The sequence below is a fragment of the Oncorhynchus nerka genome, linkage group LG10 (assembly GCF_034236695.1).
Source record: "Oncorhynchus nerka isolate Pitt River linkage group LG10, Oner_Uvic_2.0, whole genome shotgun sequence".
Classification (NCBI taxonomy): Eukaryota; Metazoa; Chordata; class Actinopteri; order Salmoniformes; family Salmonidae; genus Oncorhynchus; species Oncorhynchus nerka.
In genome coordinates, this window is record NC_088405.1 from 71,890,283 (window position 1) to 71,902,595 (window position 12,313).

Here is a 12,313-nt window from a genome sequence, read left to right on the forward strand (position 1 = left end):
GCAGCGCGCGTTGGGTGGGAGCTGTTCACTTTCTGTGCAGCGTGGGGACACGCTATTTTCTGCTAAAAAGCTATTTCCCAACATATCTTAATGGGTTAAATTAGAGGATCCAGACAAACAACATAATAAGGTAAGGATTCATTGATATCGATTTATAATTTACCATCTGAGTTAATTAACCGTGGGACCATTGCCTACAGTAGTTAGCCAGTGATTAAAGCGTGAGTGAGTTAATTTTTATTATGTGTCCGTTTTGTCCCAGAGCTCGCGATGAAAATGCAATGGATTTGTATGTATGCCTACGGGTTTTGAAGTCCCGCTCATATTGCGAGTTTGCTTCTACACCTGCATTGCTTGCTGTTTGGGGTTTTAGGCTGGGTTTCTGTACAGCACTTTGAGATATCAGCTGATGTACGAAGGGCTTTATAAATACATTTGATTTGATTTGTCCCGGAATTGAACTCGCTCTGAAGCGTCTATTGACGCATTAATATTAATTGCTCGAGTGTTCAACTGTGGGATATATGACAGAAAAATCATATAGCCGAGGTTTTTATTTTAAAGGTGAAGTCACCTAAATGTGAAATAGTGCATCCATCCATGACGCTACATAGCTTACATATGTCGTTGTTGTCACACTACTTATGAAGGCTATTGACAAGTCTTCATAAGCACGACGGTTTAAATGCTTAACAAATAGTTTATAAATAAAAGTCATACAAAGTATGGAAAAATAAAATATAAACATGTGACAACCCTTTCCCATATGAATGATTTCTGAAGCATACGTCTGTAGGCTTCATGTCTTAACGTGGTTCATTTGGACTGTTGTTTTGAAGTTCTGAAGGATGTAAAACATAATTTATGCAGAACTTGATACATTCTGTTGCCTTTGCATAAAACTAGCACCACCTAAAATCAACTGTAAACACATATTGCATAGATATGCAAGAGGTCTGGATTTTTATGCCACATGAGGTAGTGTGGTTGTTTTGAATTAAGAATCGCTGGTTCAACCCCCAAATTTGCAAAATTTCCCTCCTTCCCTTTGTTTTTCATAACTCCAAGCTTTGGGAAACACAAATGTCAGTCATAATGGTAAGATTTGAGAGACAGTTAAGCCATAACGTCCCGTATCTCTACTGTTATATTATGCATGAGAACTTCTTCTACCATTCAATACACATCTGGTATGCTTTGCCAAGCCTTGTCTCCTTGATCAGAGACAAATGTTTTTTCTTCATTCAGGCCTAATGTTTACCTATGGTACATTCATAAATTGGATTTTGAATCTGCCTCAAAGCCACATTGGCCATGTAACATTTCCCCTGATATAATCTTAGTTCCATTTCTCTGTGTGTGTTTTGGTGATGCAGTTAACTGATGTTTATGATTGTGTGTACGTGTTTTGTGTATGTGTGTGAAGGTGTTTTAGTTTGCATAAAGAAATTACACGTGTGTGTTTGGTTATGCTCACTTATTTGTATGGGTATTTACATTTTGTGTGTGTTTGGCCAGCTGCATTTCTGTGTGTGGGTGGTGTGGTGTCAGATCTGAGCTACTTACAATTACTTCCTTGTATAAGAAAGGGGATGCTGGTCAGGAGCATGTTTCTCCTCTCAATAAAGACACACACACACAAACAGTGCTGCAGGCATGAAAATCATCTGCTCCATATGATCAATGTATTATATTTTTCCCAACCAGAAATGAATAAGAAATGGAGGACTGTCATATGAATTGCTATTAAAGAATTCAAAAAAATTCAGTTGACTCACTGCCTGAAATGTCACTGAAAATATATCAGAAAGAGCACTATATGTTTCTAGAAATGAGAAGGCAATTTAAGGGCAGCAGTCACTGATGCCAAATTGGACTTGCCCCATAGAGCATGTCCATGGTCTGTAATGCTGAGGGGCCCTTTTCGATTTCTCCATACTAACTAATGAAGTTAGAGGCATGTACTCAATGTTCCTTAGGGCCCCTATATCCTCTCTCTTGCACAACTTAAATTGAAATTTGAGATATGTTGGATGTGCTCTACTGAATTTGTGTGACAATGGCTCAATATTCCCTCTCCTTTTTTGAAGTTCCTCAAACAGAGGAAGGGAAAGTTGTATTAACTGAGCTATTCATATCTGGGTGGATATTAAGCACCCAGTTTATAATCTAAAAGAGATTAGACTCTCTAGTCTAGACTCTATAGACTCCTGCTGTGAAGTGAAAATGTCATTTGCTTATTAGTTTGAATAACAATTCTTCTATTTTTGTCCGGAGGTCCTATGAGTACATATTCAGTAACCTGTGTGGTATCTTTATTTGTAACATTCCAACTGAACTCAGGTCAGAGACAGTGTCTGGAATGTGCACCAATGGTTGCTGGGATCTTTGAATTTTGGGGCGGAAATAATAACACCTGGTAAGAGAATCTGCTTTGGACTTTATCGCTGGAGTGTTTGTGCTTTTTAAAATTCTGAAAAGGTAGAAACTGTTATATATGTATATATTTATTTCCTTATGCATGTTGCCTCTTTCCTAGGTCCCAATTCCAATTTTCACTCATGTTGTAGTTAGGACCTGGCAGTTCTCACTGTCTCCTTCTGTAAGTGATGGCTGTAAATGTACCCAGTTTGTGATGAGCTCTCAGGAGGCCAGCATCCCTCCAGAGTGATCTAGCGCCGTGTAACATATTTTTTGCCCCCCATTGGCCTCATTTCAAGCGGCTGGCCATGCTCCTGCCATTCACATGCCGTTTTCCTCACACAGCCCGCCCGCTCGCCGTTCACCCACCCTACTCCCGACCGGCAACACTACAGCTGCCAGTCGGAGGCAAGATGCTTTTTTTCAGAGTCAAGCCAGCAGCATGCCTACGCCCTGTTGCCATTTATTTTTATAGCTTTTTTTTTGTTTAAGACATTGGGTACAATTTTGAAAGAGGTTTGTGAAAAAGTATTGGAAATGATTGTGTGTGCAAAATATATCAGATACACAGGAGGTTGATGGCACCTTAACTGGGGAGGACGGGCTCGTGGTATTGGCTGGAGCAGAATCAGTGGAATGGTATAAAATACATCAAACACATGGTTTCCATGCACCCGCGACCCTGCTCCAGCACCCGCGACCCTGCTCCAGCACCCGCGACCCTGCCACAGAGCTACCAGGATGAATTCATTGGGTACTGTTTTGACCGCGGCATCCTCAGGACTGGCACGGACCAGACATACACCCTACATGACTTGGCAGCCTGTTTGCAGAAGAAGTCCCAGGCTAAGCTCATATCGAGCAGAGCCACAGCACTCTATCAATGTGATATGCCTAAGCCATTCAACAAAGACCACCATACCTCCACGATCTGCTCCAATCCTCTTCAGTGAATGCCAAGGAGCCTGCTCAATCCACGGAAAAATCCCAAACCCAAGCCATACTGACCCCACTATGACAATAAAGAACACTTTCAACTCTTGTGAAGAGTTCAATAAGCTGAACACAGGACAGATCTTCAACTGTAGAAAGGATGGATAACAGTGTTGAAAGTGCGAACGATCCCACAAAGCTGATGCTTTGCACCCTCAGACATGTAAAGAGCATGTCTGAGGGAATCCTGTTAAACTGTTCATTCCAGCATAAAGGACAGTTGCTCAATGACCTTCTCCTCCCTAGACCCACCTTGGGACCATCCCTGCTCGGTGTCCTCCTCAGATTTCATTAACATGTCATAGCTACAGTGGGGCAAAAAAGTATTTAGTCAGCCACCAATTGTGCAAGTTCTCCCACCTAAAAAGATGAGAGGCCTGTAATTTTCATCATAGGTACACTTCAACTATGACAGACAAAATGAGAAAAAAAATCCTGAAAATCACATTGTAGGATTTTTTATTAATTTATTTGCAAATTATGGTGGAAAATAAGTATTTGGTCACCTACAAACAAGCAAGATTTCTGGCTCTCACAGACCTGTAACAACTTCTTTAAGAGGCTCCTCTGTCCTCCACTCGTTACCTGTATTAATGGCACCTGTTTGAACTTGTTATCAGTATAAAAGACACCTGTCCACAACCTCAAACTGTCACACTCCAAACTCCACTATGGCCAAGACCAAAGAGCTGTCAAAGGACACCAGAAACAAAATTGTAGACCTGCACCCGGCTGGGAAGACTGAATCTGCAATAGGTAAGCAGCTTGGTTTGAAGAAATCAACTGTGGGAGCAATTATTAGGAAATGGAAGACATCAAGACCACTGATAATCTACCTCAATCTGGGGCTCCACGCAAGGTCTCACCCCATGGGGTCAAAATGATCACAAGAACAGTGAGCAAAAATCCCAGAACCATACGGGGGGACCTAGTGAATGACCTGCAGAGAGCTGGTAACACACTACGCCACCAGGGACTCATCCTGCTGTGCAAGACGTGTCCCCCTGCTTAAGCCAGGCCCGTCTGAAGTTTGCTAGAGAGCTTTTGGATGATCCAGAAGAAGATTGGGAGAATGTCATATGGTCAGATGAAACCAAAATGTAATTTTTTGGTAAAAACTCAACTCGTCGTGTTTGGAGGACAAAGAATGCTGAGTTGCATCCAAAGAACACCATACCTACTGTGAAGCATGGGGGTGGAAACATCATGCTTTGGGGCTGTTTTTCTGCAAAGGGACCAGGACGACTGTTCCGTGTAAAGGAAAGAATGAATGGGGCCATGTAACGCGAGATTTTGAGTGAAAACCTCTCCATCAGCAAGGGCATTGAAGATGAAACGTGGCTGGGTCTTTCAGCATGACAATGATCCCAAACACACCACCCGGGCAACGAAGGAGTGGCTTCGTAAGAAGCATTTCAAGGTCCTGGAGTGGCCTAGCCAGTCTCCAGATCTCAACCCCATAGAAAATCTTTGGAGGGAGTTGAAAGTCCGTGTTGCCCAGCAACAGCCCCAAAACATCACTGCTCTAGAGGAGATCTGCATGGAGGAATGGGCCAAAATACCAGCAACAGTGTGTGAAAACCTTGTGAAGACTTACAGAAAATGTTTGACCTCTGCCATTGCCAACAAAGAGTATATAACAAAGTATTGAGAAACTTTTGTTATTGGCCAAATACTTATTTTCCACCATAATTTGCAAATTAATTAATTAAAAATCCTACAATGTGATTTTCTGGGGTTCAAATTTTGTCTGTCATAGTTGAAGTGTACCTATGATGAAAATTACAGGCCTCTCTCATCTTTTTAAGTTGGAGAACTTGCACAATTGCTGGTTGACTAAATACTTTTTTGCCCCACTGTATGAATGGGGACATCAAAAGGCATGTTTCACCAGATCCGTCTCTTACCAGCTGACAAACCTGTGCTACGCTTCACCTGGCGGAACATGCAGAGAACTGAAGAACCAAGCATCTAGGTCTTGCCATTTGGCACAACTTGTAGTCCCTGTTGCACCATCTATGCTCTGCAGCAACATGTTAAGTTGACCAAGGACCAACACATATTCTGTAATGTGCCAGAGATAGCATATGGCTCTGTTGCCTACATGAGGCAGAGCCAGAAGCAGGATGACCTAAAGCAGGTACAGATCTCCTTCGTTCTGGCCAGGTCTAGTGTCACGTCAAAGAAGCAACTGTTAATGCCACGCCTGGAGCTGAGTGCTGCACTCACTGGAGCACAGCTAGCCAGCGTCCTCCAAGCAGAACTCACCCTGCCCATCGAACAAGTTATCCTCTGGTCCGATTCCACCACAGTCCTTCATTGGTTCAAGTCAGAACCTTGTAGATACAAGGTCTTCATAGAAACTTATGTTGCAGAGATTCAGAACGTTACGGATGTAGCCAACTGGAGGTATGTGGATACATCTAACAACTAGGCGGATTACATCACTGGGGGGGAAGACCTTGAAAGAGCTGTCCCAACTGCATCAATGGCACCAAGGCCCTGAGTTCCTCCAACACTCAGACGATCAGTGGCCTTCAATGCCTTCTGCTGACCCAAAGCCTGACGACATCGAACTAAACATGTCTGTCAGTTCCAGTCCCAGATATCAACAAGTTCGACACATAGAAAGACCTCATGAGGCAACTACTAGATCCCTACACAGGGCGGCCGATCCACTCTCCAGTTCACCCAGCGAAGCAGCAGACTACATAGCTTCAGAGAACATCCTTCCTGAAGCAAGCTCAGATGGAATTGTTTCCCGAAGAGATCAGGCCCTTCAAAAAACCGCGCTATACCCTCTAAAAGTTTTCTGGGTCCCTCGTCTCCTGAGTGTGATAAGTATTCAGGACTCCTTAGTGTTGGCGGTAGACTGCACATAGCAGAGCACCTGGAGATGGATCCTATGCTCCGCATCATCCACTGATCAAGATTTCAACGAGACTCTCCTCCATTCCGGCCCAGAGAGGGTTCTGGCAGAACTACATCGCAGCTACTGGACTCTGCGGGGAAGGGAGGCCATCCGGAAGTCCCAGCACATGTTTACAATGCCAAACCTGTAGTCCCTAACATGGCAGATCTACCTCCTGCTCATGTATGACTGTACAAGCCACCCTTCAACTCTACTGAAGTGGTTTGTTTCAACATAAAAAGTGGACATTGCAATGAAATGACCAGCCGCTGCATCCACCTGGCCCTCCTGGAGAGACTGGATGCCAATGCCTCCCTGATGTCTCGAATATGCTTAATTTCATGTTGAGGCAAGCCTTCCGAGTTCCTTTCAGACAATAGTACAAACTTTGTTGGAAGAGACCGGAAAATACGAGAGGCTTTTGAAGCGATGGCCACCCACCTGAAATAATAGTTGGCTGAATAGAGGATAACTTTCCAGTTCAACTCACCAAGTGCTCCTCACTTTGGTGAGACATGTGAAAGAGAGATGAAATCAGTGAAGACTGCTCTCAAGGTCATACTCAAGGAACAGACCGTTATTGAAACCCTGCTCTTCACTCTACTTACTGAAGTGGAGTGAATCTTGAACGCAAAACCCACATCTCCTCTGATGTAAATCAAATCAAATTGTATTTGTCACATACACATGGTTAGCAGATGTTAATGCGAGTGTAGCGAAATGCTTGTGCTTCTAGTTCCGACAATGCAGTAATAACCAACAAGTAATCTAACTAACAATTCCAAAACTACTGTCTTATACACAGTGTAAGGGGATAAAGAATATGTACATAAAGATATATGAATGAGTGATGGTACAGAGCAGCATAGGCAAGATACAGTAGATGGTATCGAGTACAGTATATACATATGAGATGAGTATGTAAACAAAGTGGCTTCGTTAAAGTGGCTAGTGATACATGTATTACGTAAGGATGCAGTAGATGATATAGAGTACAGTATATACGTATGCATATGAGATGAATAATGTAGGGTATGTAACATTATATTAGGTAGCATTGTTTAAAGTGGCTAGTGATATATTTTACATCATTTCCCATCAATTCCCATTATTAAAGTGGCTGGAGTTGAGTCAGTGTCAGTGTGTTGGCAGCAGCCACTCAATGTTAGTGGTGGCTGTTTAACAGTCTGATGGCCTTGAGATAGAAGCTGTTTTTCAGTCTCTCAGTCCCAGCTTTGATGCACCTGTACTGACCTCGCCTTCTGGATGATAGCGGGGTGAACAGGCAGTGGCTCGGGTGGTTGTTGTCCTTGATGATCTTTATGGCCTTCCTGTAACATCGGGTGGTGTAGGTGTCCTGGAGGGCAGGTAGTTTGCCCCCGATGATGCGTTGTGCAGACCTCACTACCCTCTGGAGAGCCTTACGGTTGTGGGCGGAGCAGTTGCCGTACCAGGCGGTGATACAGCCCGCCAGGATGCTCTCGATTGTGCATCTGTAGAAGTTTGTGAGTGCTTTTGGTGACAAGCCGAATTTCTTCAGCCTCTTGAGGTTGAAGAGGCGCTGCTGCGCCTTCTTCACGATGCTGTCTGTGTGAGTGGACCAATTCAGTTTGTCTGTGATGTGTATGCCGAGGAACTTAACCTCTTCCCTCTACTCGGGACGCTTGCGTCCCAACTAGAGCTCTGGAAATGCAAATGTGCTACGCTAAATGCTAATAGTATTAGTTAAAACTCAAACGTTCATTAAAATACACATGCAGGGTATCAAATTAAAGCTACACTCGTTGTGAATCCAGGCAACAAGTCAGATTTTTAAAATGCTTTTCGGCGAAAGCATGAGAAGCTATTATCTGATAGCATGTAACACCCCAAAAGACCCACAGGGGACGTAAACAAAATAATTAGCATTTCGGCGTTACACAAACCGCACAATAAAATAGAAAACATTCATTACCTTTCACCATCTTCTTTGTTGGCACTCCTAGATGTCCCATAAACACTATTTGGGTCTTTATTTCGATTAAATCGGTCCATATAAAGCCTAGATATCGTTATATGTAGACTGTGTGATAAACGAAAAAAACATTGTTTCAAAACGTAACGTCATTTTTTAAAATTCAAAAGTCGACGATAAACTTTCACAAAACACTTGAAATACGTTTGTAATGCAACTTTAGGTATTAGTAAACGTTAATAAGCGATAAAATTCATCAGGAGGCGATGTAAAGATCATTAGCTGTCCGTCTGGAAAAATGTCCGGCTAGAAACTCAACGAAAATATCCGGTCCTAGACCGGAGGAGATACGGTGTCCTGCATGTGTTTGACCAAGAAAAAACTCGAAGGGAAATGACAAGACTCTAGACACCGTGTGGAAGCTGTAGGTACTGCAACCTCAGTCAATTAATTGTGGTTCACCTTTATCAATGGGTTCAAGTAGCGCATGGCTATATTTTCCCATTTTCAGTGATCAGTTTTTCCTGTGCTTTTCGATGTAAATGCCGTTCTGGTAAAGCCACAGCAGTGATTTAACCAGTTTTATAAACGTCTGAGTGTTTTCTATCCACACAGACTAAGCAAATGCATATACTATATTCCTGGCATGAGTAGCAGGGCGCTGAAATGTTGCGCGATTTTTAACAGAATGTTCAAAAAAGTAGAGGGTCGACTTAAGAGGTTAACTTACTACCCTCTCCACTACTGTTCCATCGATGTGGATAGGGGGGTGTTCCCTCTGCTGTTTCCTGAAGTCCACAATCATCTCCTTAGTTTTGTTGACGTTGAGTGTGAGGTTATTTTCCTGACACCACACTCCGAGGGCCCTCACCTCCTCCCTGTAGGCCGTCTCGTCGTTGTTGGTAATCAAGCCTACCACTGTTGTGTCGTCCGCAAACTTGATGATTGAGTTGGAGGCGTGCGTGGCCACGCAGTCGTGGGTGAACAGGGAGTACAGGAGAGGACTCAGAACGCACCCTTGTGGGACCCCAGTGTTGAGGATCAGCGGGGTGGAGATGTTGTTGCCTACCCTCACCACCTGGGGGGCGGCCCGTCAGGAAGTCCAGTACCCAGTTGCACAGGGTGGGGTCGAGACCCAGGGTCTCGAGCTTGATGACGAGCTTGGAGGGTACTATGGTGTTGAATGCCGAGCTGTAGTCGATGAACAGCATTCTCACATAGGTATTCCTCTTGTCCAGATGGGTTAGGGCAGTGTGCAGTGTGGTTGAGATTGCATCGTCTGTGGACCTATTTGGGCGGTAAGCAAATTGGAGTGGGTCTAGGGTGCCAGGTAGGGTGGAGGTGATATGGTCCTTGACTAGTCTCTCAAAGCACTTCATGATGATGGAAGTGAGTGCTACGGGGCGGTAGTCGTTTAGCTCAGTTACCTTAGCTTTCTTGGGAACAGGAACAATGGTGGCCCTCTTGAAGCATGTGGGAACAGCAGATTGGTATAGGGATTGATTGAATATGTCCGTAAACACACCGGCCAGCTGGTCTACGCATGCTCTGAGGCCGCGGCTGGGGATGCCGTCTGGGCCTGCAGCCTTGCTAGGGTTAACACGTTTAAATGTTTTATTCACCTCGGCTGCAGTGAAGGAGAGTCCGCATGTTTTCGTTGCAGGCCGTGTCAGTGGCACTGTATTGTCCTCAAAGCGGGCAAAAAAGTTATTTAGTCTGCCTGGAAGCAAGACATCCTGGTCCGTGACTGGGCTGGTTTTCTTAGCAGACCCAGATCCCGTCACACCGAGCCTCCTACTCATGGGACACATCGCTTCCTCAGGCCTTGTATGACTCAAGTAACATAATATGGAAATGCAGATGGAGGCGTAGCCAAGACCTTGCCAATCACTTTTAATCCCAGTTCATTCACCACTGCCTTCCTAGTCTACAGGAAAGACAGAAGTGGAAGAAGGATGAAAAGGAACTTACTGTGGATCAAGTGGTTCTCATTGTGGACCTTGGAGCTGATGGATGAAGCAGGACTGCTTACATCCAGGTCGAGGGTCGGACTTACCTACAACCATTTTGGAACCACCAAGACTCTTCCTAGAGCTGGCCACCAGGCCAAACTGAGCAATTGGGGGAGAAGGACCTTGGTTAGGGAGATGACTAAGAACAGAGCTCCAGATTTACTCTGTGGAGTTGGGAGAACTTTCCAGAAGGACAACCATCTCTGCAACATACAACCAATCAGGCCTTTATGGTAGAATTTCCAGACAGAAGCCACTCCTCAGTAACATGCACATGTCAGCCCGCTTGGAGTTTGCCAAAAGCCAACTAAAGGACTGTCAGACTATGAGAAAAAAGTTTCTCTGGTCTGAAGAAACCAAGATTTTGCCTGAATGCCAAGCATTACACCTTGAGGAAGTCTGGCAGCATTGCTACGGTGAAGCATGATGGTGGCAACATCGTGCTGTGAGGATATTTTTCAGTGGCAGGGACTGGGAGACTAGTCGGGATCGAGAGAAAGATGAACAGATCCTTGATGAAAACCTGCTCCAGAGCACTCAGGACCTCAGACTGGGTTCATAGTTCACCTTCCAACAGGACAATAAGTACACAGCCAGGAAAACGCAGGAGTGGCTTCGGGACATGTCTCTGAATGTCCTTGAGTTGCCCAGCCAGAGAACGGACTTGAACCCAATCCAACATCTCTGGAGAGACCTGGAAATAGCTGTGCAGCGACGCTCCTCATCCAACCTGACAGAGCTTGAGAGGATCTGCAGAGAAAAATGGGAGAAACTCCCCAAGTACAGGTGTGCCAAGCTTGTAGCGTCATACCCAAAAAGATTTGAGGCTGTAATCGCTGCCATAGGTGTTTCAACAAAGTACTGAGTAAAGGGTCTGAATACTTATGTAAATGTGATATTTCAGTTTTTGTAATAAACTTTTTTTTTTAAACCTGCGTTTTTGCTCTGTCATTGTGTGTAGTTTTTTGCCCCTCATCTATTTAATCAATTTTAGAATAAGGCTGTAATGTGGAAAAGTGAAGGGGTCTAAATACTTTCTAAATGCACTGTAGAAACCAGCATAGAAGCAGGGGTGTAAAGTACTTAAGTAAAAAATAATTTAAAGTGCTTCTTAAGTCGTTTTTTAAAATATCTGTACTTTACTATTTATTTTAAAACTTTTACTTCACTACATTCCTAAAGAAAAGAATGCTCTTTTTACTCCATGCATTTTCCCGGACATCCAAAAGTACTCGTTACACTTTGAATGTTAAGCAGGACAAGAAAATGGTCCCATTCACCCACTTCTCAAGAGAACATCCCTGGTCATCCTTAATTCCTTTGATCTTACTCTATGACAATTGGGTACTTTTTCCACCACTGCATAGAAGCAGATAAAACCCAACTCATTCCTCAGGCTCATAATGACAGATGTTTGCTGTAACAATATGGCACACACACACACATCCAGCTGTCTCTACAGATGTTTTCAAGTTTCAGTTAATGATGAGATGTAGCTACTGAAGCAGTGTCCAATCAGCTACTGGGCTATGTGTTGGGGGAATGAACCCAATCAAAAACGGTAAATGTGATTTTAAATCATACATTTAAATGACATAAAATATGTCAGACTGCAGCTCTACCTCCTATTCAAAAGCATCCTTTGTCCTTGAAAAACGGAAATCTCCAGACTCATACTGCAGTGACACCACACAAAGCCTGTGAATTACTGTACGTACCTCTGCCAGGAGGACGATAAAACTGCTAACAGACACCCAGTGGTAGCTGTCGTTTTGTGCAAGGATGGAAGTAACAGTGGGGAATTATAGGGCCCTTCACTTGCATTTGTCACTATTTTCACAAAAAGAATGACAAACTTGTCATGACAGGCACAGTCATTATAAGATAATTAGGTTGAAATCTCCCTATGCTGGGCGTAAAAGTGCAATCATTAGTGACATTGATTCACTGTGAGGCGATCAGCTACCCAGGCTGATCGTCTAGCCCCGGCACTGATAACATCAATTGGACCTCTTCTTTAAT

At 43.8% G+C, this 12,313-nt stretch overlaps 1 pseudogene; it reads left to right on the forward strand.

Moving 5' to 3' along the window:
* The window catches only part of LOC115135958 (SH2B adapter protein 2-like), a 24,541-nt pseudogene continuing 12,228 nt past the window's right edge, over positions 1-12,313 (forward strand).